This window comes from Aphelocoma coerulescens, chromosome 11 (assembly GCF_041296385.1).
Source record: "Aphelocoma coerulescens isolate FSJ_1873_10779 chromosome 11, UR_Acoe_1.0, whole genome shotgun sequence".
NCBI classification, from domain to species: domain Eukaryota; kingdom Metazoa; phylum Chordata; class Aves; order Passeriformes; family Corvidae; genus Aphelocoma; species Aphelocoma coerulescens.
Genome location: NC_091025.1, coordinates 14237174 through 14263911, shown reverse-complemented (window position 1 = coordinate 14263911; position 26738 = coordinate 14237174). Strand labels below are relative to the sequence as shown.

At 38.5% G+C, this 26738-nt stretch overlaps 1 long non-coding RNA gene across 3 annotated transcripts in view; it reads right to left on the bottom strand.

Moving 5' to 3' along the window:
• LOC138117061 (uncharacterized) overlaps positions 1-24213 on the bottom strand; it is an 88011-nt gene extending 63798 nt beyond the window's left edge. For all 3 annotated transcript variants that reach the window (XR_011154478.1, XR_011154480.1, XR_011154479.1), the window contains exon 1: positions 24071-24213. This is a non-coding gene — a long non-coding RNA (uncharacterized lncRNA). The remainder of the gene's footprint in view (positions 1-24070) is intronic.
• Between the last annotated feature and the right edge of the window lie 2525 nt (positions 24214-26738).

Sequence of the window (26738 nt, the reverse complement as noted above, 5' to 3'; positions counted from 1 at the left end):
TTACTGTCAGCTTTAGTATATTTGTACAGTCTACAGGAGTACAGAGAACGGCCTTTATAGATCTTCAAACATGTTTTTCTCCCTGAGATCCCCTTGATCATTCCAGCAGGTGCTATTTTTCTGACAGACATTCAGGAAACTAAAAAGTTAACCCAGAAGTACATGACCACAATATCTGAAGATCTCTTTAATGTGTTCTTAAGACTGTGAATATCTTTTGGACCCAAACGTTCCCAGTTAAATTGTTGCACAACCTAACTTTTATATGAAGAGATTTCTAACACATCATGTTATAATTCCTGGTGATCTATCTCTTTTTATAAAAGATTACCAAACACCATCAAAAGCAAGGAAGCTCTCTGACCTATCTGCTGCCTACTGAACAGTATAAAACTACACCTGTGCCCTATGAGTCAAACTCCAGCACTCCATACCCAGCACTTTTCCACTGCTCTCTACTGCTTCTGCAGTAGCTGTAGAAGATTAACACCTTCCCATGAGTATTTACTGATGGGACAGGGGGGTAATGGCTTTAAACTGAAAGATGGTAGATTTAGATTTTAGGAAGAAATTCTTAACTGTGAGGGTAGGGAAGCCCTGGCACAGGTTGCCCAGAGAAGCTGTGGCTGCCCCTGGATCCCTGGAAGTGTCCAAGGCCAGGATGGACAGGACTTGGAGCAACCTGGGATTGTGGAAGGTGTCCCTGCCCATGGCAGGGGTGGGACTGGATGAGCTTTAAGGTCCCTTCCAACCCAAACCATTCTGTGATTCAGAACTACAGAGGACTGCAAGCCTTGTTCAGGGTCCATCCCCACTATCAATATGTAACAAATTAACGAGTCTCAATTACGAAACCAACACTAAGCAATTAAGCAAACACTGAGGTATTACAAAGAGTCCCAGCAGTGGCAGCATGTTTCTTTAAGATAACAGAGGTATATTTCTATTGAAAGTGAGATTAATCTTCTATAGCATGTCAAAAATCTTGCTCTGGGAAATATCTACTCACATTAAAATTAATTTAGATTTGGTAATGATCAGAGAAGAAGTGGCACTTTGGGCTCTACATTCTCCAATTGCAGACAGCCATTTGAACTATGCCCCAATGAGACCAAATAATAGGAAGAAGGGAACTGAAATTGTCTCTGACCTACTGTGCTATGCCAAGTATTGCAATATGCAATATTCACCCATCTCCTCAGTTTTATAGGACATTGACACAAAAAAGTTTGTTGTTTCCTAGAATTTTGGTTCTATGTATAATAAAGCTCCTTTTCTTTTCACCAGCTCATAGCTTGCAAAGAAAGAGCCCAGTACATACATGTAGATTAAAAGCATGGCAAATCATGCACAGCACTGAAAGCTCAGACAAGACCCAGCTATGTCTAAACATTTGTATCATCTTTAAGAATAAGATTTCTCTTCTACTTGTAGAAATCCTAAACATTTAGAGAGGAAGTTTGGAGGGAGTGTAATACATACTCTGTCATGCTAACAGAGAATTTTCACTTCCAGTTACCCAGGCATTTCAAGGTAGCCTGAAATCCACCATGTTAAAACTTAAGGAATTAAAAGGTAACTCTCTACTTTATACAAAATAATCTTGTAATATTACTTTTGTTCATTAATAAATTCACTAAGTCTTTGCAAAATGCAGGCTTCTCTTGGCTGCAAAGCTGGAGTGCCTTGAGCACTCCCACAGCACCTGTTTGCCATAATTCCATGTAGTATTCCTGCCATGGATCAGCTGAAAGTAGGGCTAGTAAATGGCTCCTAACAGGAAATCATAAGTCTGCAGACCAAACCACTGCATCCCTGCCTCATGAAAATACACTGCATTGGGATTGCTGAAACTGCCAGCCAGGCTTTAAAAAAAAAAACAAAAACAAAAACACAAAGATACTAAGAACATTAGCATTAAAACATCAAGTCATGCATTCTTCCAGGGAAAACCCCACATAAAATGAAGCTGAATTCCCCTCAAAACAATAAAAGCAGACCAAAGCTATCACTTTCACAGTATATTATATATTTGTATTTTTTTAAAAAAATGGAAACAGAAAAAAAACCAACTTAGACCTATTTTAAGCTTCTTTACATGGGAAATTTTAAGAACTGAAACAGGCCACCAGATTCTATGCAGTCTTCCCACCTTAGTTAATTTTCCTTGAGTTAATAATTAAAGGATACATCTGGTTTAAGAACAGTATTTAACATTAACATTAAAGTAGCAGCTATAATGCAGTAGAGGGTAAAAACTCTTAAAGAAACCATTCCATGAAATGACCATAGTTATTTACTTGGCTTCCACCTGCTCCCTTTGTTTCACTGTCATTATTCCCATAGCAATAATTAAAACATGACAGGAAATATTTTCATACATTTCCATCATTAGCAGGTACTGTCTGAAAAGGCACATCCATGTACCATGAGAGCCCAAGTCACAGGCACAACCCTGAATACCCCATTCCTCACAGGCAGACTTGAGGCTGCCCAAACTACAATTTCTCCATCTTTTCATTTTCCACATTTCCCATTTTTAATTTGAGTGCTGCCACTAAGGACCCAAGTCACAGATACCCAGCAGTAAAGATCTTTTTATCAAATTGCTGGTATATCAGCATTCCAAATGTGCTACTTTTGGAAGTTCAAGTTTGCAAACAAGCCTGATTTATTGAGCTAGAATTGATTTACCATACCTTATAGGCAACATTTTAAAAAGCTGTTCTGGGCTAATTACATACTCAGCTGATTCCCAAGTGATTAATAAAGTTCCTGACTAATTTTCTGTCTCTCTTCTGAGCTGCCAGATGGAGTACAGAAAACCCATGTACAGCCCATAATGCAGATTTTCATATTAATGAATAAAGCTTAAAGCTAGGAAAAAAAAAAAACTAGGGAAGATTTTACATCTGCTTTACTTTACCATTCCTAAAAGATATAAACAGGTCTCACAAAACAGGCTTACCCTTTTCTCTAGTTTTCAAATCAGGTCAGAAATCTTTTTGTATTGGCTTCTGTTTTTACAACAGTGTTATTACACCAATATTGTGAGTTGAATAAAAATATATCTTTCATTAAACAAATCAGAAGCTACCACGCTGCCTTTTGCAGACACTTGTGTCATTCAGAGCTGACATAAGTGCCCCCATTTTTGCAGTCTCTGTTCTTTCCTAAGATCAGTTAAGTGGAGTTTGTGTCACTTTGCTTTGCTTTTCTCACAAACAGAAAACACTCTGAAGGTGACCTTGCTGTTCCTTTTTTTTTTTTCTTCTTTAAATTTCATAATGAATGTAAAAAGTAATCAGAGAATGGCCAGTGATTCAATTCTTTAGAGAGTGATTCAAATTCATTTGTCCCTTATAAGAACCAAAGAAAAAAAAAAAGTCATTATTAATTTAGGCAATTAAGAGTACTTTGAAAGCAATAACCAGTACATTAAAGAACCTGTCTCTGGAGTGCTACTTACACATGAAAAGTTAATTTTAGAGCATTTCAAGTGAAGAAAGGTCATTTCCTAGATGTGTTCTACAGAATATTGTAATTTTTAAATGAATTAAACTTCTCATTTAACCTAAATGAGAAGTGGGTTTTTTGTAAATATGGAGTATTAAAAACAAAATTATATTTGTAAATATGGTATTAGAAACAAAATTAAATATATGTATTATCCTTATGATGTCACTTTAAATTAAACTATGTATAATAATATTTATAATATTTTCCTCTTCTATGTCAAAGGAGAATCTATGGTTTTCTTCCTTACCATTACACAGTGTACAGTCTAAAATGAAAATTTCTATACAATACACAATAGTTAACACTAAATCTTTCTAGTTTCTAGAATCAACTGGTAGAAGAAGAGTGCAACTTCAATCCCATGGGAAAGGTGGGGAAGTCTCTTACAGTTCGAAGTTTATTGATATTCAACTCTTGCCAGTCACAATGTATAGGACCAGAAAGCAGCCCCACAAGGCATATAGGATCTCCAACACCTAATCAAATTCTCTTGACTCAGAAAAATTACCTGTCTCACTTTTGCAAAGTGCAGAAACAGGTTATCTACGTGAAAACTTAGAATTGATGCCATCAGTAAATACTATGATAGTACAAACTGTTTAAGTGTGAAGGGAACTACATTAAACTATGTACAACTGTCAAGAATTATATCCAGAAATAGAGTGCAAGACAGGAATAGTAGAGGCAGTTAAGTAAGTTTCCCCCACAGTAAAGTCAGAGAAATGATAATACAGTCACCAAGGCACAAAGCTGTGATTAAAGTTTCAGATTCTGTCTGCACCAGACTTTCTATATGACTATAAACAGTGCACAGCAGCACATCCACATTCCTCAGTTTCTCACATACGAAAAACCATTAATCTTTTCCACAGAAAGGTGGAAGTTCTTCATAAGCATGACAAATTTATCAAAAATACAGAGCTGGTCCTCACAGTAATTAAAAGTTTGTGTTTGATATTATTTTTTGGCAAATGCAATGTTAAATGCACTAAACCCTTGTGGAAGATGAAGTAAGTTAATATTCTCTGCTGCTCTGAGTAGGTCATATTCTATGGTTTTATAAAAAGTATTAAAAAAGGTAAGAAAATGTGATGATGAAATTTCATCAGAAATTTGTTTCTACAGAAACAAATACTAGCACAGAATCCTTTCCAAGCTGGCTCATATCAATAATGCAGCTAGGTTAGATAAACATGGGATTGTATTTATTATTCTCTCTACAAAAAGTCTTAGGTCCTCATTTGAACACACCTCTCAAATCTTGGCATCCATCAAGAATACTTATCACAAAACAGTCTTCAATGCAATAGGAAAACAAGAGAGAAAAGCCAACAGCACAAAATAATAATGTACTCTAACCAAAATCATCTTCACATGACACTAAAAAGTATGAGTTTGGAATACAGGTTTCTTTCAATCAGAGGATTACAAGTATACATAATAAAACATATTATTGTGTTCTGTCAAACTAGAAGACAGCAATAAACTTCAATTTGATAAAGCAGAAGATTTCTTGGGACTAAATTTTACATTTCATAATACAAAATATATCATTTTTGTACAAATATACTAAGAGGCAACAGTCCCAGTAAACTATATTTCTTATCTTGTCTGACTAGTCAGGCATAATAACAGTCAACTGACATTCTGAAATAGTTGTATGTGCCAGTTTGAAATTTCTTTCCCTCACACTCACAGAATGATATCCAGCATGGATTGGAGCATGACTAAACATTTTTGCATCATAGACTATTCCCTAAAATTATTCCAAATTCTAGAATTATAATATAAAATATACTTTTTGAAAGGAAGAGTAAGACTAAACTAGCAACACGGACATGGATTACCACACACAGATACATACACAGTGGGGTTTCAACAGATATTTGTGAAAGTGTGCCTTTCTGCTGAAGAGGCAACAAAGAAGTAAGTAGCAAAGAGAAAAAAAGCACCTTGAACAAGCACTTCCAGCACCCAAGAAAAAGGCACATTTTTTCCTCAAGTGAAGACTTGACATTATAATCAGTTTGATTCCTGCTGTGCTCTAAGACACCTGCTTTTCTAGAATTTTTTTATAAATAAACTGAACTGTATTAGAAATACTCAACCTCTCTAACAGAAACAACAACCACCCATTGGATAACCCAGTTGAAAGAAAGGGTCAGAATACTTTTGCTGCCAATAGCTAAATTTGACTTATGATAAGGATGGACAAGGTAAATTATGAAATGGAGCAGAAAAGCAGATAAGTAAGGGAAGAATGAAATTAAAAACATGGGCTGAGAGGGCAGAACAGAGAAAATGTGGCTCAAGGCAGCAGAAAAGCACAGATTTGCAAATGAAACATGCTGCAATAAGAGACAGATTGAAACTAAATAGTCTTAAGAATAAAACCTTGCTTAGACACCCAAATTATCACCTCCTTCAACCTGCAGACAGCTCTTCCAAATGCACCCCAAGATGCTGTTGGCTCTTTTTTGCTGCAAGGGTGTATTGCAGACTCTTGTTCAACTTTTTGCCCACCAGGAGATCCAGGTGGTTTTTGGCAGAGCTGCTTCCCAGCTGTCAGCTCCCAGGCTGTACCAACAAATGGAGTTACTCCTCCCCATACACAGGGCTTTGCACTTCCTTTTGCTGAACTTTGTGAGGTTCCTGTCAGTCCTTTGCCCCAAACTTGGTAACCTGTGGTAACACTGTGAATGCCCCAAGTGACCACACCAAAGCCCAGCATAAACCCACTGCCAGGTAGATTGGACAAATTTCTTTTTCCAGTAAGGTCTCAGCAGAGGGGCAGAGCAACTTTGTTGGCAACTTTAGGAAAAGAGACACCATGGCATTCCTGAAGTAACTCACTTTGCTCTTAGAATTAATTGGTTATTCACCTCTTCTCTTTTAATTGTTTCTGAGACTTGAGCTCAGGACTTTATCCAGAGGAGAATGTACCTTTCCAGTAAGCAGAGTGTGGGAGTCACAGTTTATGTACTTGAGGTTTTTCCTGTCCCTTTTGTGATCCAGCTTGTGAGGTTATGCACTGAGTGCCTCAGAACATGTCTTTGTTTTAGAAATAAACCATTTTGCTAGTCTTTGTCAGGAATGATTAGAAGTATTCTCTATCTCGAGCAACAAAGGTCGAGTCAAGTAATTCTCTTGTTTCATTTGGGCATTGCTCACTGCTCTTGTTCTGAGGCCGCTGACTACAAACCATGTACGTTTGTCTATCCTGTCACTGTGCTAAGTCATTTCATAGACTGTGCTTCATTTAAAAGTAAACAAACACTTTCTCTATTCATCCCAGCTCTATTTTAATTTAAGTACTACAGCCTATGTCATCTGTTTCCCAAAACCACGTACATGAGCTCAGCACTAAGGGATTTTTATGAAATGCCTTAGAAAATAATTTAAGAACATTAAAACAAGCTGCAATAGGCAAACATAAGCAGTCATATTTGATTTGCTTTAAGTGGTCACTTCAGTACAATCTTTTCCACACAATAAAAATATCTATAAACATTAAAAAATAACCTTGCTCCTTGAGCACCATCTTTTCAAATACTGCAATATGTGAGGCATAAACCCCCAAGTGAACAAAAGCCTCAAAGATATTGGTAAGAGAAGCCTCCTCTTTGGAGCATCTATTTTGCTTAATAAAGATAAAAACAGACACATAATGAGTTTGTTAACTTAAAGGAAAAGTAATTATTTCAAATGTTGTTCTAAACTTCCTTCTTTGACTGGGAACAGACAAGGTCACCAACATTAGCACTTGATAACTGTCTTCAAATACGTTCATTTATCAAGAGGAGAATCAGACAGGAAAAGACAGGACTAAAGGAAATTTTACACCAAAGTGATTTAATGCAGCTGAAAAGGAAAACAGGAACAGGTTTTTTTTATAGTGTCTCTCTGAGGCCAGTGGAGCACTGCACTTGACAATAACAGACTGGGATACATTTTTCTGCAAAATAACCAGGCAGTTCTTCCCCTTCCCTGATACATTAAATAAAATTTTAAATTATCTGGACTCAAGGACTCATAACTGAAAATCCAGGGCACTGTTCTCCCCGTGTGGCAAAAACACATATGCCACTGCCTCCTAGTTTTCCTTTAAAATTTCTACAAAGCACTGAAGATTTCTGCCTTTGGCTCTTCTCAAAAATCTAACTTTACTGCATGACAGAGGAGTATCTAAAAAATTTCATTTTCATGAGGTAACAGCTTTTTTAATTCTTCTCTGATAGGAAGTACATGAAGTGTACTAACTTCTGGCAACTTACCTTTAGATCAAAACAGGCATTTCTCAAGTCTGTCTACTCCTTTCCTGAATAAATAAACATATCACAAGCTGGCTTTTTCTACAGCTGTTTATTAATCTAAATACTCAAATCATTGTATTTGCAGAATTCTTTCCATACCTAAATAACAGCTCAACAATTTTTGGTACCGTCTTTTCTAAGTGTTGTATTTAACTATTGCAAAGGTATGCACAGGCCTAGAGAGAAGCCCCACAGCTCTTCTGAAGTGAAAAATACACACATAGAGAAGTACAACCACTCACATGAGATCACAATAGCTAATTAGCTACCTGCAATTTGTGGTGCATTGCCTCAAACTCCACTTAGATTTCACAACATTTTAAACACTTAAACTTCTGACTTTCAGGATAAGCTTGCTTAAAACAGAAGAAAAAAATGAACAGAGTACACTTCCCTGAAGGAAGTAACTTGTAATCTTCATTAGCCCCATTATGTGCAGCATCATTTCATCACCCTAACACTCCCTGCAGCTGTCTGGCAAGCACAATCTCAAGAAAAACTCATTTACATGTGGCTCCTGGCCTTGCTCACTAGAAAAATTTGCTAAAACAAATCACAGTGTCAAAAGAAAGCTCATTAAAATTTTACATCAGGCTGCTATGTTACCCTTAGCTCCCTGGGTATTCATACCTCTTTCTGTCGTTAGTTTTCAGTCCTTAAGGCTCACATATCTTCAAGGGCAGAAGCAAACCAATTATGAAAAGGAAGTTATTTGCTTACTACTCTACGACGACACATCTAGACACCACTAATTCACATTCACCAAGAACAGCTCGATTGCCACATCACACCACCCTGCTGAAAAACATGATATTTCCACATGCATTTATTTCAGTACCAGTATTTGTGTTGAGGCAACAACAGCACTTTAACATACTGAAAATGGGGATTGAGCACATTTTCCACCATTTCTCTGTCTCTTATAGTGATACAGTTTTTCCTTGACAAAAAAGGAACACCTATCCCATTTACCCAGTGGTGATGTTAATGTTTCAGAAGACACAAAAATCCTTAGATATTTGGAAAATTTAAAAGCATTTATTAGCCTTGCCTTAATTTACATTATATTGGGTATTTTCAAGGAACAGGTGTTTAAAGGACTGAATTACATGAAAGTTGTATTCCCTGTTCACCCATCAACTGTATTTAAAAGGTACATAAACAATTTATGCTGGTTTTTTTTAAATCTCTAAATTTATTGGATTTGAAATATTTATTTCACTTCTTAAGCATTCATGTAGCCAATAATTCACTATGCATTTCAAATAGTACTTAGGGTCTTATTTGTTCACAAGGCCAAATACATTAAAGATTATTATTTTATTCACCAACACTTCACCACTTTTTAATTTCTTTTCAGGCCTGACACATTTACCTAACTTTTGATGGAATGCACTGCCATGGGCAGGTAGGATGCAAATCAAAGGAAGTGCTTCTGAAACTTCACAGCAAGTAAAATTTCTCTCTTACAAGTGTCCCAGACAGCAGATGCTAAAGCTTGCAATGTTTTTTTTTTTTCTTTTTCAACTTCCCAGCTTTCGTAGAGCTCTGCTGGATCAGGATTTTACACCAAGTATGCTATCTACTGCTGATCTACACTTTTTCAACTACAAATGGTTATATAATTAACACGCAACTGACCCAAAGGAAATCTCAAAACCTCAGACACCTGGCCCCTGTTTAAGGTACTGATCATCACCATCATAATCTAGTGACTAGAGTCAACTTAGTGAGACCTGGAACAAAAATAATTTCATTTTTAAAATAACAGGGCAGGGGAGAGAACCAGGATATGAACTCAGCCCCTCTCTCTCATCCATTTCATTTATCCCAGCTGAAACCATTTCCATGCACCACTGTGGGAGACAAAGAGAAGCCACAAGAAGCCATCTCCATTCTAATAGTTTAGACCTCACAGGACATGAAAGGCCAATGTGAACACCTCTGCATTTAAAATCAAACTTCAACAGTTGGGTCTCCTCACATTAGGTCAGCACTTTTAACTCCAGAAGTCAGTAGTTCGTGACCTTTTAAGGCCATTTAGGAAGTTTATTTTTCAAATTAAAGCCTTTACTAACATTCTGGTGAGGCAAATTTTCAGATTTTTCCATCTTCAAAGTAAAATGTTTATTTCATTAATTTTTCATTGTCACAGATGCCTCTGCTAAAGCTTCCAGTTTTGACTAAATTGGTGCTTTTTATACTATTCTATTTGGTTGCAATATTTTCCTGTGAACACAGAACTGCTGTATCTCCAGTACGGCAAAGCAGGGTGAGTCTTTGACAATATTTTTTAATCAGATTTTTCATTTTAAAATACTGATTAAACTGTGGTTTAACATTCAGCTTTCTAGCCAGCCTTTTCTTAAAAACAGAATGGGGTTTTCCCTTCAGAAGGAGCACAGAACTGATTAGAACAACGAGCATCTTTCCCAGGCATTATTCAGAGCAGAAACCAATTTCTGCAAGAACTCTGCAGTTTGAAACTAAGTTGTAACATACACTCAGGGAATAATATTTTTTCGTACAGAACTTATGGGTCTGTCATTTAAGAGGTATAATACTGCTATGACAATCCTGCTTCCCACTTTTTTCACTGCAGCTGACACCTTTGGACGTCACCAGGAGAAGTGTCACTATTTGCTTTAAGAAACACCACACCAAAATGAGAAATGCATAAGTCTCATTTTGCAAAATGCTAACATGGGACTTACTGCAATTTAGAAGACTGGTGGTAAGCAGGAAGGAGAAGAGATGCAAATCACTGAATGCAACAATACTCCTACAGATGGAGGTAGAAATGGAAGGAACAGGATTAATTTTTTCATGGGATACAGAAAACACAAACCCCTGGACCTTCAGATCAACTGGCTGCATAAGGGAAAAAAAAGACCAACTGTCTAAAGGGAACTACTATTCTCAACTTCCAAAATACTTAAAAATGGAAAATGTTACCAGGTATACTGTGCATCAGAATTCTGATCATATTTGAAAATGCATGTGATGCTTTATAGAAACGGGATATCTTTATTAAACTTTTTTGAAATCTTACACGTGACTTTTGGCTAACTCATCATAGATTCCTGTAACTCCTGATGGAACTTGTAGTCTTCTGATGCCAACAAAACAGTATCATTCAAGGAAATGACCAGAAACACTGAAAAAGTCTTATGACCAGCTGCTGAGAGCTTAGGCATCCCCCAGCTGCCCCCACCTCACAGACAGATCCGCTCCCCAGTCCCATTTTACGCACGTGCATTAATTTATAAACAGCAAAGTACATTTTGGGGCTATTCTTTCATTTGACCTATAGCAAAGTATTAAATTTAATATTGGAATTCCTGCTTGGAACTAAGGGTAGAATAACCCATTCTGCACCTTCCTAGCTGCACTTGCACAGCCTTTACAGCCAGAAATAGTTTGAAATTGAAAACAATTGGAAATTTGTGCAGACCAAAGACAAAATAGACAAACAAAAAAAAAAAAAACCAAACAAAAAACCAACCAAACAAAAAAACAACAAAACAAAACAAAAACAAACAAACAACCAACCAAAAAACCACAAGTATTGCTTAAACACCTAAAGCTGTTCTAAGCTTCCAAACATCAGCTACCAAAGTGCATTTACTTTCTGCTGCCAGCTGAGAGGCAGCTCTACAATCCAGAGCCTGCCAGTCTTTAATTAGAGACAGTTCAGTGATCCATAACCAGGGTACTTTCTGCAATCATTGACAATTGATTTCCATTTAATTCACAAGGGGCCAAGGCTGCCCTTATGTGTGAGTCAATATTCTTTCATCACCCACATGTTACAGGAGGGCTGACTTCCCACGAGGATTTCTGATCAGAAATCTGTGCCATTGATGTCCCAGCTTTCAACAATCTAATTATGGTATCCATGAACAAATAACAGTCAGAGGGGATTTTCTGATGCTTTGTTTTGGGGTTTGGTGAATGCTCCCTTTCAAACATATAACATTAATGAGTGGAAATTATCTGACACATGATATGTAACTTAAATAATGAATATTTACTCCATATGCAAAAGTCCAATTGGCTCTAGTGAAAATTTGACATCTTGGATGTGTCACAGAAAAACTAAACACCAGAAGGAATAAACCTTTAGTAGATTAATGGCATCCATTTCTAAAATTTGACAAAAATTATTCTTTAACATTATCCCATTGAATAGAACTTTCTCCCTGAGTTTCAAAGGACTGCTACTGCCTTTTTAAACATGCTCTTTTCAAACAATCATGCCGGTTTAGTGAATTGTGTGCTCTGTCATTCTGAGATGAACTGAGACAGCAGGGCAGAAAAAAAAGAAAAAAATCCAGAAACCCCACAGGATCTATGCACAGCATGTATCCCAGCACTGACAGAAGCAATGTATTTTCAGGACCTGAAAAAAAGAAGCCCTAGCTGCACAAAAACAAGGTTCAGTTAAATAATAGCCTGTTCTTGTATTTATTGCAGTCAAACCAAGCATCTTCAAGGGTGCTTCTGAATTTTCATTCATTAAAGTAATGTGCACAAAATAAGGCTGAAAGGGCTAAGATTTTGACCTGAGATTGAAATATTAAACCTGATCTAACCCCCCAAAAGTATTTTAATTTCTGAGGTACTCCATTGAAATAAAACCTGTCTCAAAGTAGCACATCTTACATTAAGAGTCCTCAAATCAAAACCTGTTGTCATTCTTTCTGTACCACATTTATTTCTAACAGTTGACATGCTCCCAAACACATTTTAGCCCATGCCAGAGATTGTCCATAACCACTTAATCCTCAAAACTTTTTACCTGCTAGATGTAGGTTAAACTTTCAGATGCACTTCTAGAATGAAGGAAGGCAAGTGAGTCTCATTTATCACTTCATTTAGCAGCTTCAAAAGTTTGCTCTTTATAGATCAGGACACTGTGAATATTCCTTGGAACATAACATCAGCACTGCTCACATAGGAGCTGTTCTCATCAGACTGTTGAACAGTTTTTAGGAATATTGTGTAGTTATGAAGGCTGGCAGTTCCTTGGTTAAGATGAAAATGAGCCATTTCATTACTGGAACCTTGTAAAACACTGCATCTAAAAACCCTTACAGTTTGTATTAGACCCAGTCTTGCAACCTGAAGAATAATATATTTGTGCATTACTTCTTAAACTGATTGGATGCTGCAAGCTCTTGTCTGTGTGGGAGTCTGCCCACTTTAGAATTTCAACAGCTTCTTTATGAGCTGCATGTTGGGATTCATAGCACATCTATGGTTTGTCATAGGCAGTGCCCTTTATATCATTTGATTTCAAAGCTGCTTGCTACAAATCCTCTGCAATCAGGTTGTTATTAATACCTTTAATCTGTCCTCAGACAAGAAATCTAGTGCAGTGTGGTTGTGCCAAACAGGCTGAACAGTTATCAGCAACCATATCTGATGGATTATGTTCTTTGTACACTATTTACAGTGAGCAAGGAATAGAAAAGCACGCATATGTTCATGCCTTGTGCTACTGTGCATGCAGGCACTGGTGCTGAGTCCATCTGTATTCTCACCAGTGTGTTCTCTGCACCCAAAGCAGCTGAGAAGAAATAGAGTTTTGGGGAAAGGTGCCATACTGCCTCTCTAATGGAATGAAATATTCACAGCTTTTATCAGGTAACATAAAAGGTGCTACAAGTTGTTTATACTGTGCAGTAAATAACTGAGCACTACTGTACATTGTTGTCTTTTGCATATTGAATGGAAAATCCAGGAGCTTACTGAAATTTAGGAAAAATTAATACAAGTTTCTGTTCTCCTTCTGGAAAATATCGCTGCTACTTACCTCTTCAAAATCAAAATCCCTTCAATTTAAACTGCCAGTACAGTCATAGTTCTGAGATCCATGTAACTAGAAGGCAGTCCTGTGCTACTAATTTAAGTGAATTTTCCTTTCACAGAACTCATTCTGGCAGTTGTTCCTCCTTTGTTGTTGTTGGGGTTTTTTTGTTTATTTGTTAGGTTGTTTTTAATGTATAGCCAAAGGCAATCTTCTATGTATATACTCTTGTCTAGACTCTTGGGCCCATGGTGGCTACAAAATTCCTTTCCTTTGTGCACAAAGAGCACATCTCCAAGGTTCTGGTAAATAGCACAAATTTAGCACAGACACAGAAAAAAATAATCAAAACCCACATTCTTTGTCAGTAGAATTTAAACGAAAATTCATGGCATGCAGTTTTCAAACAAGGCAGATCTGCTGAAAATAATACAGCACAATGAACTGAAATGTTGACAAAGATAACAGGAAAACACCCAAGATTCACTTTGAACAAACACACTTTACTTGGAATGCTCCCGCAAAATCCAGGAAATATCAGTGATGAGTGAAAACTGGGAGTCAGCTGAATTAAAGGAGTAATTTCATGCAACCAGAGCTTATCACTTTTGGCTTACCCTAAATCATTATCACTTGTTAATTTTGACAAATTATTTTTCAGCTTCCACTTGCAGAAACTCTTGCTAGAGACAATTACACTTAATTTATAGCTGTACAATACCTGGATAAAGGTTGCTGAGTTAGGAAATTAGCTATGGCCATCCTCTAACTCTCAGTTCAAGAACTGGAGAGGGAAACTAAATCAATGAAGCACAGAGAAAACAAACCATTAGTTATTCAAAAAAAAGCATGAGATTACACAGTGCAGGACTTGTGTGAGTACCAAAGAACAAAATTCATCTGAGGGATTTCCCTGCACAGGTCTGGCAGTATTGTGTATTACCCTGAGTGCATTTGGTGAGTAAATAAGTAGATTTAAGCATTTGCAAAACAGGCTGGAATTGGCTGGCCACACCAGCAGGGTGCAGGAACTAATTACTGATAATCAACATAATCACGATCAGAGAAAAATGCCAGTAAACATGACTCACTCTTACAAAAATCTCTCTGAAAGGCCCTTTTCTGAAGTAGTTTTATCTGCCAGATAATAACAGCCATCACCAACACTCTGAAACAGCCAGTAGTTATTTTTATGGAAACAAACACAATAATTTTCATCTGCTGCCTATTGATTTTGTTCTACAGCTTAGGCAGGGTCTGTGTGTTTAGTGTATCTGAAATGTTCACTAATACTGATCTCTAGAGGCTCCCAAATCAGGACAGGAAAAGAATCTCTCCATTACTCTGTTGTTTCCATTTTTTTAACAACACCCCCTTATGTGGTTCTCCTTGCTGTTTTATCTGATCCACAGCTATTTTAGCATGTTACAAGGTGGGGAAAAGGCAATAAAAACTGGCACTAGAAAGAACAGTACATCCTGGTAATAATCTAATATGCATATAAATAATTACATACTGCATGGCAGAAAAGTAATAGATTTTCAGGCCTGACTCAGGATCATTTCATCCAACTGTGTGTACATTTCAGACCACAGATGCTGCAGTGTTTGTACTATGGAACATGTATCATTTTCTGGTGTATTTTAAAGTTAATACATACCTCTCCATTTCAGCAATTCTGTGCATTTGAACCATCCCCACACAAAAAGGCATTTTTCAATCATCAAAGCTAATACTTAAAGTGTCATGAATATCAAAGCATGAATATATTCTATGTTGACACCTTCTGTTTTTCCTCAAGTTCACTGTGATCTGTAGCATAGAAATATCTTCTGGGAAACACCAAAATATGACAGTAAACTGACTGGGCCATAGCAATGACTCCTCAAGTTCTTTTAGATTAAAAAAATAATAATTGAAAAAGAATCCTTCTTACTTTAGCCAAAATTTTAAAAAAAGAAAAGAAATCCTGCACCTCATTTTGGATCCCACAGCTCTCCCTGCTTTTCAGATAAAGGGGTCTGATCATGACTAATATCATTTCCTGAGCATAATTTGCTCACATCAGTGAGATAATTTGACAAAATTCTGGGAAAGATACAGCCTGCCAGCAGGCAAAATGCAGGAAAGAACCTCAGGATTAGAGGCATGGGAGAGGCTTTGAACCCCATAGTACATTTTTCCTTACCAATAGGCAAACAGTGCAAGGACAAAAGGAAATACATGGAATTATTTCCCTTGGCAAGCATAAGAGTTTATTCAGAAGTGCTGAAGAGTTTTGCAGACAGGCTAAGAGTTTGCCTATTTTTGCAAAATATTCTGCAGAGTGAAACAGCTGTGATGTAGAAATTCTGTCTGAATAGAATCTGATCAATGTTTTCAGAAACTCAGCTGAAGCATTTATTTCATGGAAATCTTCAGAGAAAAAAGTCAGATAGTAAGAACAGACAAGGTTATAGTACATGGGCTTGTTTCATGTTTTTAAATTACTTAGTTCAAATGGATTTCATCCTAAAATATTTCATTTGCCAAGAAATCTAGTTGTAAGCTCTGAGAATCCAAGGAAGACAAAGGTAGTGCCAGAACACTGGAAAAAATGGGAAACAAGGAACTGATCTTCCAAGAGAAAACTTGGGGAAGTCATTAAACAGCTTAATTTGAGCTCTACTAAAACTCAGAACAAAAACCAAAACAGAACAAAAAAACATCAGCACCAATGGTGAAACAAACAAAACACCCTCATGCAATCAATAAGCTCCTGAAGATAAAACACAATTATATAGCAGGCAACATTGATTTTTTTTCCAGAACAAACCAAGTTAAACTTAATTTTCCTCTGTAACACTGCACAAGTGTCTAGATACCAGGTTTCCTGTAACTTGTCTGTACGAGGTTTTTTTAATAGTATTTCATGTGACAGTCCAAAGCAAGCTTGGAAATGAGATGAAGATGAAACTATTGAGTGATAAGAGACAAAATGGTTAAACAATCTCATTCAGAGACCAGTTATTCATTATTCCCTGTCCAGAACACACCAGGAAGGTTTCACCAAAGTCTGTCAGTAATTTTGGGAATCACCTGGGTGATGGAATAAAGACTTCTCTTAGCCAAAGATGCACCTGATACAAAGTTAGGGACCACAGCCATGCTGTAAAACAGGTTTAGAATTCAGAATGAGAGTAAAAAAACATTAAAAATGGTCTCTATAGGATATAGATATTGCTAAGCTCAAGGGCTGATGTAAAAACAGGAATATCCAACAGTGACTAATAAAGAAAGAAGGTGGTTAATTAGCAAGACTGGTAAGGCTTGCTTAGGCTTAGACTCCGAGTTACCACGAGCTGAACAAGGTTAACAGAGCAGTGCTGTTGGATGAAAGGCAACACAACCAAGTGTGAAGGGCAGACAGGGAATATTTCCATTCTATTCACACTAATGATGTCCCCAATGGGAAACTCTGCCCTGAGATGGAGATACCACAGAGAAACACAACTTTCCAGACTAACTGGAAAGATTCAAGAAATTGATCTGTGTTCTGTGGAAGGAGGTTAAGGCAGTGTAAGCCACATTACAACAGTTAGTAAGCAAAAGCAGTGCTCCAGGCTACATTTCTCTCAGCTTTTGCCAGAGATCAGCTCAAAATTATCTTTAAAATGAAGAAATAAAATAGATACCTCTGTAAAAAGAAAAAGTCATGAAAAAGCTCATCTTAGTGAGGAATGCCATGCAGTCATTTCTTACTTACAGTGGGCATTGGTATCATCTTTACTAATTAAATGTATGTATTTCTTACTAAAGTACAGAAGCTAGGGCACAAAACATTACCACTCTTGCACTGAGGAGTCAAGTCAGTGTACTGCCAGTTTCACAGATCAGTTATTATGTGGTACAGGCTATCCCTGTGCCCACTGTTAATATATTTCTTAAGCCCAGGATGAAACTTCCTCACTATGAAAGGCAAAAACGCTGATTTTATCACATTAAACTATTTTAAAACCTGAAAAAAAATAGGTTCTTATTTTGAATAAATGCCACACCAGAATGAAAAGGAGGCACTTCACTGCTTTCACACCCTTATGACTGCTTGATTAACACAGCAATTCACAGTAAGGGAGACGAGCAGCCTCTATGGGCCATATGCAGCAACACTGTGACTTATAGCATTATATTCTTAAACTGGCCTCTCTAGCACCATCTGATAAATCAACACACAAGTCATTAAATGGTTCATTATCCCAGCAATATGATTCATTCTCTCTGTCAGGAAGCACAAGAAATGATGGGCATCTTCTACTTGCAACCATGACTGTCCATCAATATAACAGATTAAGTGTATGAGGGAGTTTAGTTTGGTGTAAAGGTCAATGGGATGCTTCATGTGTCAATTTTTCTTCTGCAAGGCTTGACCTCTTAGCAGGAAAAAAGAAGTGTGGACAAAGAAGAAGAGAATGTGGTTATCCTGCTGTGTAGACAGCTTTTAAAAATAAAATAATCATTACCTTAAAAAATAATAGCCATGACAGAAGAGAATGGAAACAGGGCTTGCACCTGGTCACCATGAAGTCTGGCACCATCAGTAGCCTGTGCTTAGAAAAGGTCCAAAACTAAAATCCCAGGGAACGTGCTACAGACCAAGTGAGCTGTACTGGCAGCTTCACATGTGCTGCCATTTCATGTCTCTGTTCTCCCTAGTCTAACTCCTGCTACCAGTTCCTAAACACTTATTACAGTTACCACTTAAACAGGGAATGGTCTCTGTGATTATCAGCCTGCTAAGAGTTTTAAATGTCTCCCTGAGGAATTTCAATACACTTACTGTAGTATGAGGGCATTCAATATACTTCTAAATGAAAACACAGCCATAAAAATTATCTGATTCAATTGAAAGAGCAATGCAGCCTTGCAAACCTACACATGAATTACCTTGAAGAAAATTTATTTGAAGCATTCAGAGAACAGTATCCAAGTGGGTGTAGAATAGCTGCTCTACCATGACAGAACCAAATATCACTTCTTTACTATGCATTCACATTTCAGATTGTCCATGACAGTCAGTAGGTCTGAATTAAAATTACTAGATATATAAAAAGTCTCTGTCATCAGTGTATTATGCTGAAGATCATGCAACATCTCTCTAAAAATAAAAGAGTTTGAAAAAAACCCTGTGGCCTAACCTAAGTAGAAAAATGATCATTAATTCACAGAAACAATGAATAGAAGCAAGTATGTATTCCTCCTTCCAGTTACTCATCATATATCAGCATCCATTACAAAATTTAAGGACATGCTGATTTATAAAAAGATTGTGTCTTTACCTTAATCACAGTAACTCAAGCTTTGTCTTCAAAATTGAAGGATTGTTATATTCCTTCCCAAGATTTTAATTGCAACAAGAGTTTGACTTTTTAAGACTGGTTGGGGCTTTTTTTTTTTTTTCTGGTGTCAGAAAAACACTCAAAAAACAACAGCAAAAGCACTTGTGGTATGATACTTACAGGAGATGGGAAAGATTAGGTTTTTCTAAAGATATCAGGGAATTGTGCAAAGCCATAGTAAGAGCCAGGATTTAGGCTACTTTTGTACCCAGGGTAAGCCCAAGCATTTTACCAGAACCTTTGGTTGGAGCTTTCCACACAAAATTAGATACAGAAAGATTCAAAGGATATTTATGCAAATTAATACATGGTGACAGTATTTATATAAATTATTTTATATCGTTACAGTAGGGAGATCTATTCCTCAAAGGCAAACATTTCCAAATTTACAGATTATGAACATTCCCTATAAAACATCACACTTCAGTATCCGTGTAACTATGGGCCAGAGAGATGAAGACATTCAGGCACAAATTACAATAATATCAGTGTACTTGTATAAAGATCCCATTTTCTGAAAGTTGAAAGCCCTGGTATTTTCACCAATGCCAGCTGCATTTTAACTACAGACCTGTTACATTTATTTCTAGATATCAGCTATCATGTATTTCTCAGGAGGTGAAATATAAACTGCCAGAGCAGCAGGATGGTTATGCTTGGACAACTGGCAAATCAAGTAGATTGTGTGGTCTGGCTTTGAGGCTTAACAGAACTGCAGCTCTTACTGCCCAGAAACTCTTAACAAATATCTGCTCCTCTAGCTGGCAGAGAACACAAACACAACAGGTTTAGGAGGCAGTAGAAAGATTCTTTGCTGTTTCAAGTTACTGATCAGAAATAAGCATGGCTCAAAAAGATTAAGTCTCAAAATCATGCCTTATTTTGAATGGCTGACAAAATTCTCTATGGAAAGTAGTAATTCAGGAATTGGAAGAAAAAAATATTTGTTTGCTTAAATCTGGGGGTAAAAAAGCTTAACCAAAAAAAAAAAAAAGCACCATATTCCTAAAGCTACTTAGAACTTGCTGCTTCTGTGGAATACATGAAGCGAAGAGGTTGAAGTGAAAAAGGAAAAAAGAAAATGCAATGTATGGACCTAAACTGTTTCCTTTTAATCTGGAGATATTCCCATAATTTGCTACTGGTAATAGAAGGTAACAATTCCTGCCTTTCTCCTTGGGGAAGGGGGGCAGAGTTCCAGAGTTTCAGGGCAAGTAAAGCATCTTCACATCTGCTTGGCTGAAAAGTCCTGGAGTGACATGAACAATCATCAGGTGATGGTCTCAGCTGACATGCAAATTCCTGAGAATCAGTAGGTTTTTGGGATAAGGAAAAAAAAAAGCACCATGTGTAGCATTCCTCTAGATTTGATTTAGTCACAAATGACCATGTTATAAAGATTTACCTCTCTGCACTAAATGGCAGCACTGTGACCCCTCCCAGGCAGAATTCACTGGTTCTTAGGGCAAGAAAATAACTGCTTTAACAAAGTTCAAACTTGCAAGGCCCCGGCCCCCCATTCCAGCAAGCTGCCTTAACAAAGTTACCTCATCTCTGCAGCTGCTCTTATGCAGGAAAACCATCAAATGCATGAGTGCCAGGCTCCAACAGGTGCTCAGCAGCCTGCCTTGGATCACTGATGAAAAATAAAAGCCAGAAAGGACTTTCCCAAGCATTCATCACTTTGATTCTTCAAGCTGGCATAAAAGCATTTGTTTTATCTCTTGTCAAAGACTAAACTATTTTATTCTTTGAATTTAATGCCAACCATATCCTGCACTTCAGATTTTTGAAAAAAAAGCATATCCTGTGAGGTTTTAATTTGAAATGTTAGTACATTCTAAACAGTTCTACATTTCCACAAAAGCATTGATTTCAACTTTTTTCCATCTCACTAAGTGTTCCTAGGAATCAAATGGAAATGACAGCAACAGAGTTGGTTGTGAATAATGTATTTGGAACCAGACTACATAAACTAGTATTATGTATAATTAGTTGATGTCCACACAGAGAGTTCTGCCTTTCTAGATTCACTTATATAAAGAGCACCTTATGGCATATCTTTGCAAATCTTTCTTACAACTGGGAAAAATTTATATCAAAAAGCAATGAAATGTGACATATTCTTCCAGAGCAGAGATATTAACTTTTTCTGAAACTAGTCTGCATAAAATTTTAAAAATTAGCATATAATTAACATTTTTAAAGACTCCTAATATGCAAAATTATGTTATTGAAGTCGACAGCAGTGAGGTTTATCTCTCAGCATAGGTCTAGGAAAGGATAACCTCAGAAGGACCAATGGACCAGCCTCAACAACTGATCATGATTCAGATACTTAGTAGAAGTAGTAAGAAAAAGTAATATAAATAGTAAATCTCTTGGAAGAGATTTTTCCCTCTGTCCTCCCACACAGCGCTTTAGTGAGACTCAGGAAGGGGAAGGTGAGGATGTAGAGCAAAGAAAAAAACTAATCTTCAGGAAAGATCACATATGACGAAAAAGAAGAAAGTCAGAATTAATGAAAGTCACAAAAAGCTCAAGTTCAAGATCTCCTGATTTTTTACATTTTCCTAATTGTGTTTTCTTTGTCAAAATGCAAACTTTTAACAAAAATAAGAAGGAAGAATAAGCATATTATTCAATATAACATAATATTTAAATGAGGTTAAAAACATTTCCGATGTTTTAGAATTTTACCTTCAACGTTTTCATGCTGACATACACTGAATTTCACAACCTAGGTGATTTCTCCCAGCAGAACTGCCTTTTCTGATCAGGATATATAGTCCTGCATATCTATTCAGTAACTACTGGCAAGTATCAAAGGTGCTAAATATAATGTCACAGAACACCTTTCAAAAACGTTGAGACTGACATTGTTCCAATATTGAATTCCAGAGGTCTGGGGTGTTTTAGCCAATGTGCAACACTGAAATTATTAAAATCAGAAAGTCAGTACTACAGATGAAGTACAGAGAAGAGAAGAAGTTATGTTGTTTATTTTAACAATATTTTAACTTGAAAACGACTGTCTTCCAAGCTACTCACTAAACTGGAAACACCTCATAACCTGACTAAACAGAAGCAATTTCCAAGTGCCAGCACGCTCCACACAAAACAAATTAGTGTTACTAAAGCAACAGATTCGCATTTCTAGACTTGTGTGTTAAACTGTGAACCTCAGCCCTGCGCGAGCGTAGCTCCGCTCAAATCCAGGGCGCTGGAGCCACAGCGCTCTCGGAGAGATCCCGTGCTGGAAGCAGAGTGTGGTGGGTGAAAAATCCCCCTGGCAGCAGTGCCAGGAGTGTGCTTGGTACACACCTGTAGAGACCACTGACCGTGAGACAGTCAGCCCCCTGCTGCAGGAACCATATTCTGGAGGTTATCGCCCCAAATCAGAGCGACCGCAACTCTCTTTAGAGAGAAATCGCTTAAAGCCAGCCGTGTTTATGTTTTGTCCGTACGTACAGCGGTGTTTGTAGGCAGCTGAAGGAAGTTTTATACCAGAGTGCCTTCTAGTGGTTACGGAGCTCAAACCTCAGCTCCGAACAGAAATCCTAACACTTGCCAAGTAATTATTCACTAAACGAAATCACGAAAGGGTCTTTATAGATGTCTTATGGGAAATATTTGCTGCATGTCAGACCCACAGTTTTCCATGGTAAAGCTGTTTATAAAAATAGAAACATAATTCAGCAATAAAAGGGTATTACTTACCAAACAAATAAGCAAGAAAATAACAGATACTAAAATACAGCGTTCAGCTTTGGGAATACACTTAACCTGAATTGCAGGTTTATGCCAGGTAGGACACTTAGCAATACTGTGAGTTAATTTCATTGAATAACTCTAAGAGCAGTATTCATTAGAAAGACTTTTAACTGTACCAGCCACACATTTACATAATATTGAGCTATAAAAGACATAGAAGTTTACACTTGGATACCAAAAAAAATTTCAGTGTCTCAACTGGAAATTCCCAAAGATATAAAATTGTCTGAAAAGGTGAAAAAGAAATGGTCAGACTGTTCAGGAACCATTGCATTCTTCTCAGCCCATCAACCTAATCTGTAAAGTGTTTTGCAGAGAGTTTGCATTTTTATATTTGCACTGCAGGTGTAGCTGCTGTGTTTAATGTACTTTCACTAATGGCAGCAGGCCTTGGAACAACTCTCTAACTTAAAGTGTTAAAGGAAGAAGTGGAAACTACTGGTGAGGGAAATTTGTGCATCTTCAGTTAACCTCTGAGCTGTGTCAGCAGCACTACACCACACTGGAGTCACTTCTTCAAATATCTTTACCTTTTCTGGAAACATTGCAAACCACTGTCCAAAAGCCATGGGAAACAATACCATTTCCAAGGAACACCAAAACATGCTGATTATGCACCAAACTGCTGCTGAATTTATTTGAATGTTTCAAATGCACCTCAGAAGAGAAGCTTTATGTTACAGAAAATGTACAGGGTAAGCTTCATTCTAATTTATGGTCCACTAGTAAAAGTAGTCAAAGCTGATTACAAAATTCTATAGACAAAAAATAAACAAACCTTAAATTCCAACTCACTTCTGTGACTGCCAACCACATTAGCACACACATCCTTCTTAATTACCTTATTTAAATCCAAAAGTAAATGCTGCTGCTCCCATAATCCCCAATGCAGACCTCTCAATTATGACAGCTTTATACCAGAGGATCTATTTCTCTCCCATTATGCTGTGTTTAATTTATTTACATTTGTTGAAAAACACAACAAAAATCTCTAGTTATTTAGGGAATTGTTTGTGCAGACAAAATCTGCCAACTCTAGACACTAGCTGAAGTACCAGTGCTACTGGAAAGCCCTCGGGTGACCTCTGAGACAATCATTTATTAGGAAAAAATATAGATAAAAAATAGAAAATGAGGCAGCTTTTCTTTCTGCTGTGAGGCAACCACCGCCGGGTCCCCCTCAGCACCTGAGGGGAGGAGCCCTGTGGGGCTGCTCACCCTCAGCACAGACATTCCTCCTTTCCCAAGGCAGGGTTATCTGAACCTCCCGGGCCTACCTCGGGCATCCCACGGCTGGAAGATGGAATCCCAGACAGCGATCCCGGCTCGGACCGGGGCCCAGGACCCTTCTGGGACCTGCGGGCTCCACCGACCCCACTTAAAGGCCCGGGAGCAGCGGCAGCGCTGGAGGCGCAGCTCCGCTCTGGGTGGGGCTGAGGCGGCACAGGTGTGCCCTCGGGATTGGGATAAAGGAGCTACTTCACCCTGAGTGGTGCTGGGGCGGCACAGGTGTGCCCTCGGGATTGGGATAAAGGAGCTACTTCACCCTGAGTGGTGCTGGGGCGGCACAGGTGTGCCCTCGGGATTGGGATACAGGAGCTCCATGCCCTGGGTGGGGCTGAGGCGGCACAGGTGTGCCCTCGGGATTGGGATAAAGGAGCTCCATGCCCTGGGTGGGGCTGAGGCGGCACAGGTGTGCCCTCGGGATTGGGATAAAGGAGCTCCATGCCTTGGGCGGGGCTGAGGCGGCACAGGTGTGCCCTCGGGATTGGGATACAGGAGCTCCATGCCCTGGGTGGGGCTGAGGCGGCACAGGTGTGCCCTCGGGATTGGGATAAAGGAGCTCCATGCCCTGGGTGGGGCTGAGGCGGCACAGGTGTGCCCTCGGGATTGGGATACAGGAGCTCCATGCCCTGGGTGGGGCTGAGGCGGCACAGGTGTGCCGTCGGAATTGGGATACAGGAGTTCCTTCACCCTGGGTGGGGCTGGGGTGGCACAGGTGTGCCCTCGGGATTGGGATACAGGAGTTCCTTCACCCTGGGTGGGGCTGGGGTGGCACAGGTGTGCCCTCGGGATTGGGATACAGGAGTACCTTCACCCTGGGTGGGGCTGGGGCGGCACAGGTGTGCCCTCACAGCTGGGATACAGAAGCTCCACTCAGTTTGTTCTCTGTGGCAGCACTGACCTGTTGGAATCTCTGCTGTGAGCAGGACTCAGTGCCTGGTGAACCCAGGCAGTGAGGGATGCTGTGGGATTTCCCCCCAGCTCCCCAAGTGTGCCAAACTGTGCCTGCAGCCCGACAGTGCAGGGGCCATGTCACCTCACCCTGGCTGTGATAAATCACCTGTGTGCTTTGTTCCCCACATTCAAACAGCACAACACAACCTTTGCACAGAGCCCCTCTCAAAGGAGTCGCTGCCTCTCTCACCTGCACAGTCACAGAATTATTCACTTTACACCAGTGAGGCCACATTGCTTGCACACATGCAAAGTTAAACACTATGGAAAGGGGAATCATATATAAACTATACCCTTAGCATCCTATTAATCTCACTGAGACTCAATGAAGACTTTTAACCAGAGTCACATTAACTGGTTAACTGCATATGTAGATTCCTAACAGCTGTCACACAGCTAAACTGACAAAGGTAAATGCTCTCCCCTTGGCATCAGGAATGGATCAGGCAGCCTACCCTATGACAAAGCAAGCCTTGTGGACCTGCCTGCAGTCTGCTTTTCAGGACTGCAAAGATGGCAGAACACTGTATCCCAAATGAAGCATCAGAAATAAAGTACAGACTTCTCCAAAGACATTTTCCCAGTTGCAGTCTGGCTCAGCATACCTGCATGGAAAGAGAAGCCAGGTGAGGTTATCTGCCATCTTCTACTTTGGCAATAGTTGTGTGGACAGGCCTGGATCACAGCAACATCTCTTCTTGCTGGAGCTGAACTGTTTCTGTAAACCCACACCTTCTTCACAGCTACTCCTCTCTCCTCCAGTGGTAATTTCTGTGAATTCATAAATGCAAGAGGTCTCCAGTACATAAACATTCCTGCATCCCTTTCTGATATATGTAGTTCTGTGTATATGACTACACTTAATGATTTCAGGTTATCTTTGATTAGTGTACAAAACCAGAGGAGATTTCTAATACATGACCACAGCTGCAATTCTCTCCAAACCATTCTGCTCATGAAGAAAATTCCCTCTTACTCCCCCCCAACAGTCTATGTGCTGGTGGTTATATATTCCTTCTAGGTGGGGGAATGATACCAAGGTGAATCTTCCATACCATGACTCAACCCAACACGTCAATAGTACAAGAATAATTCTCTAATACTGTTTTAGCTTCTCCTCTTTCTCTCAATATATTTGTAATACCTATTGTAATAGGTGTATTGTGACAGATTGCACTTTGGCAGCAATTAGAAACCTTGAAGAGCGTGCTGGTATTTTAGGAACACTTCATTTCAAATCCAAGCATGTTTTCTAAAGATGTTTCCTTTCTGATTTGTTTCAAATACATATGGAACTTTTGCTGCATCTTCACTCTACTCTGTCCTGCTGCTGGAGTGTTCAACTGCCTGAAGTGCAGCAAACCACACATAAAAGCAGCTAAGCTGTGTCTGTTGGTACAGAGACAACACCAGCCACAGGCAACTGAAATCTTCAGCATTTGGAAATCAAGACATGGACTTTCAGACATCAGTGGCTTTTTCAAAGGGTGCTTTATGGTTCTGGAAAATTCTAGCAAAGCTATTCATATGCCCAATGCATGTGGGTAGTATTTCCAGCTGAATGTCCTGATTAACAAGAAGGGTCCCATCAAAGACAACAAGAAGAGACTGGGTTGGCTTTTACTGAAGGAAGCAATTAAATAGTATACAACTCTTTAAAAAAATCATTAAAAATACATATCTAGAATTATGGAAATATAAACAGCA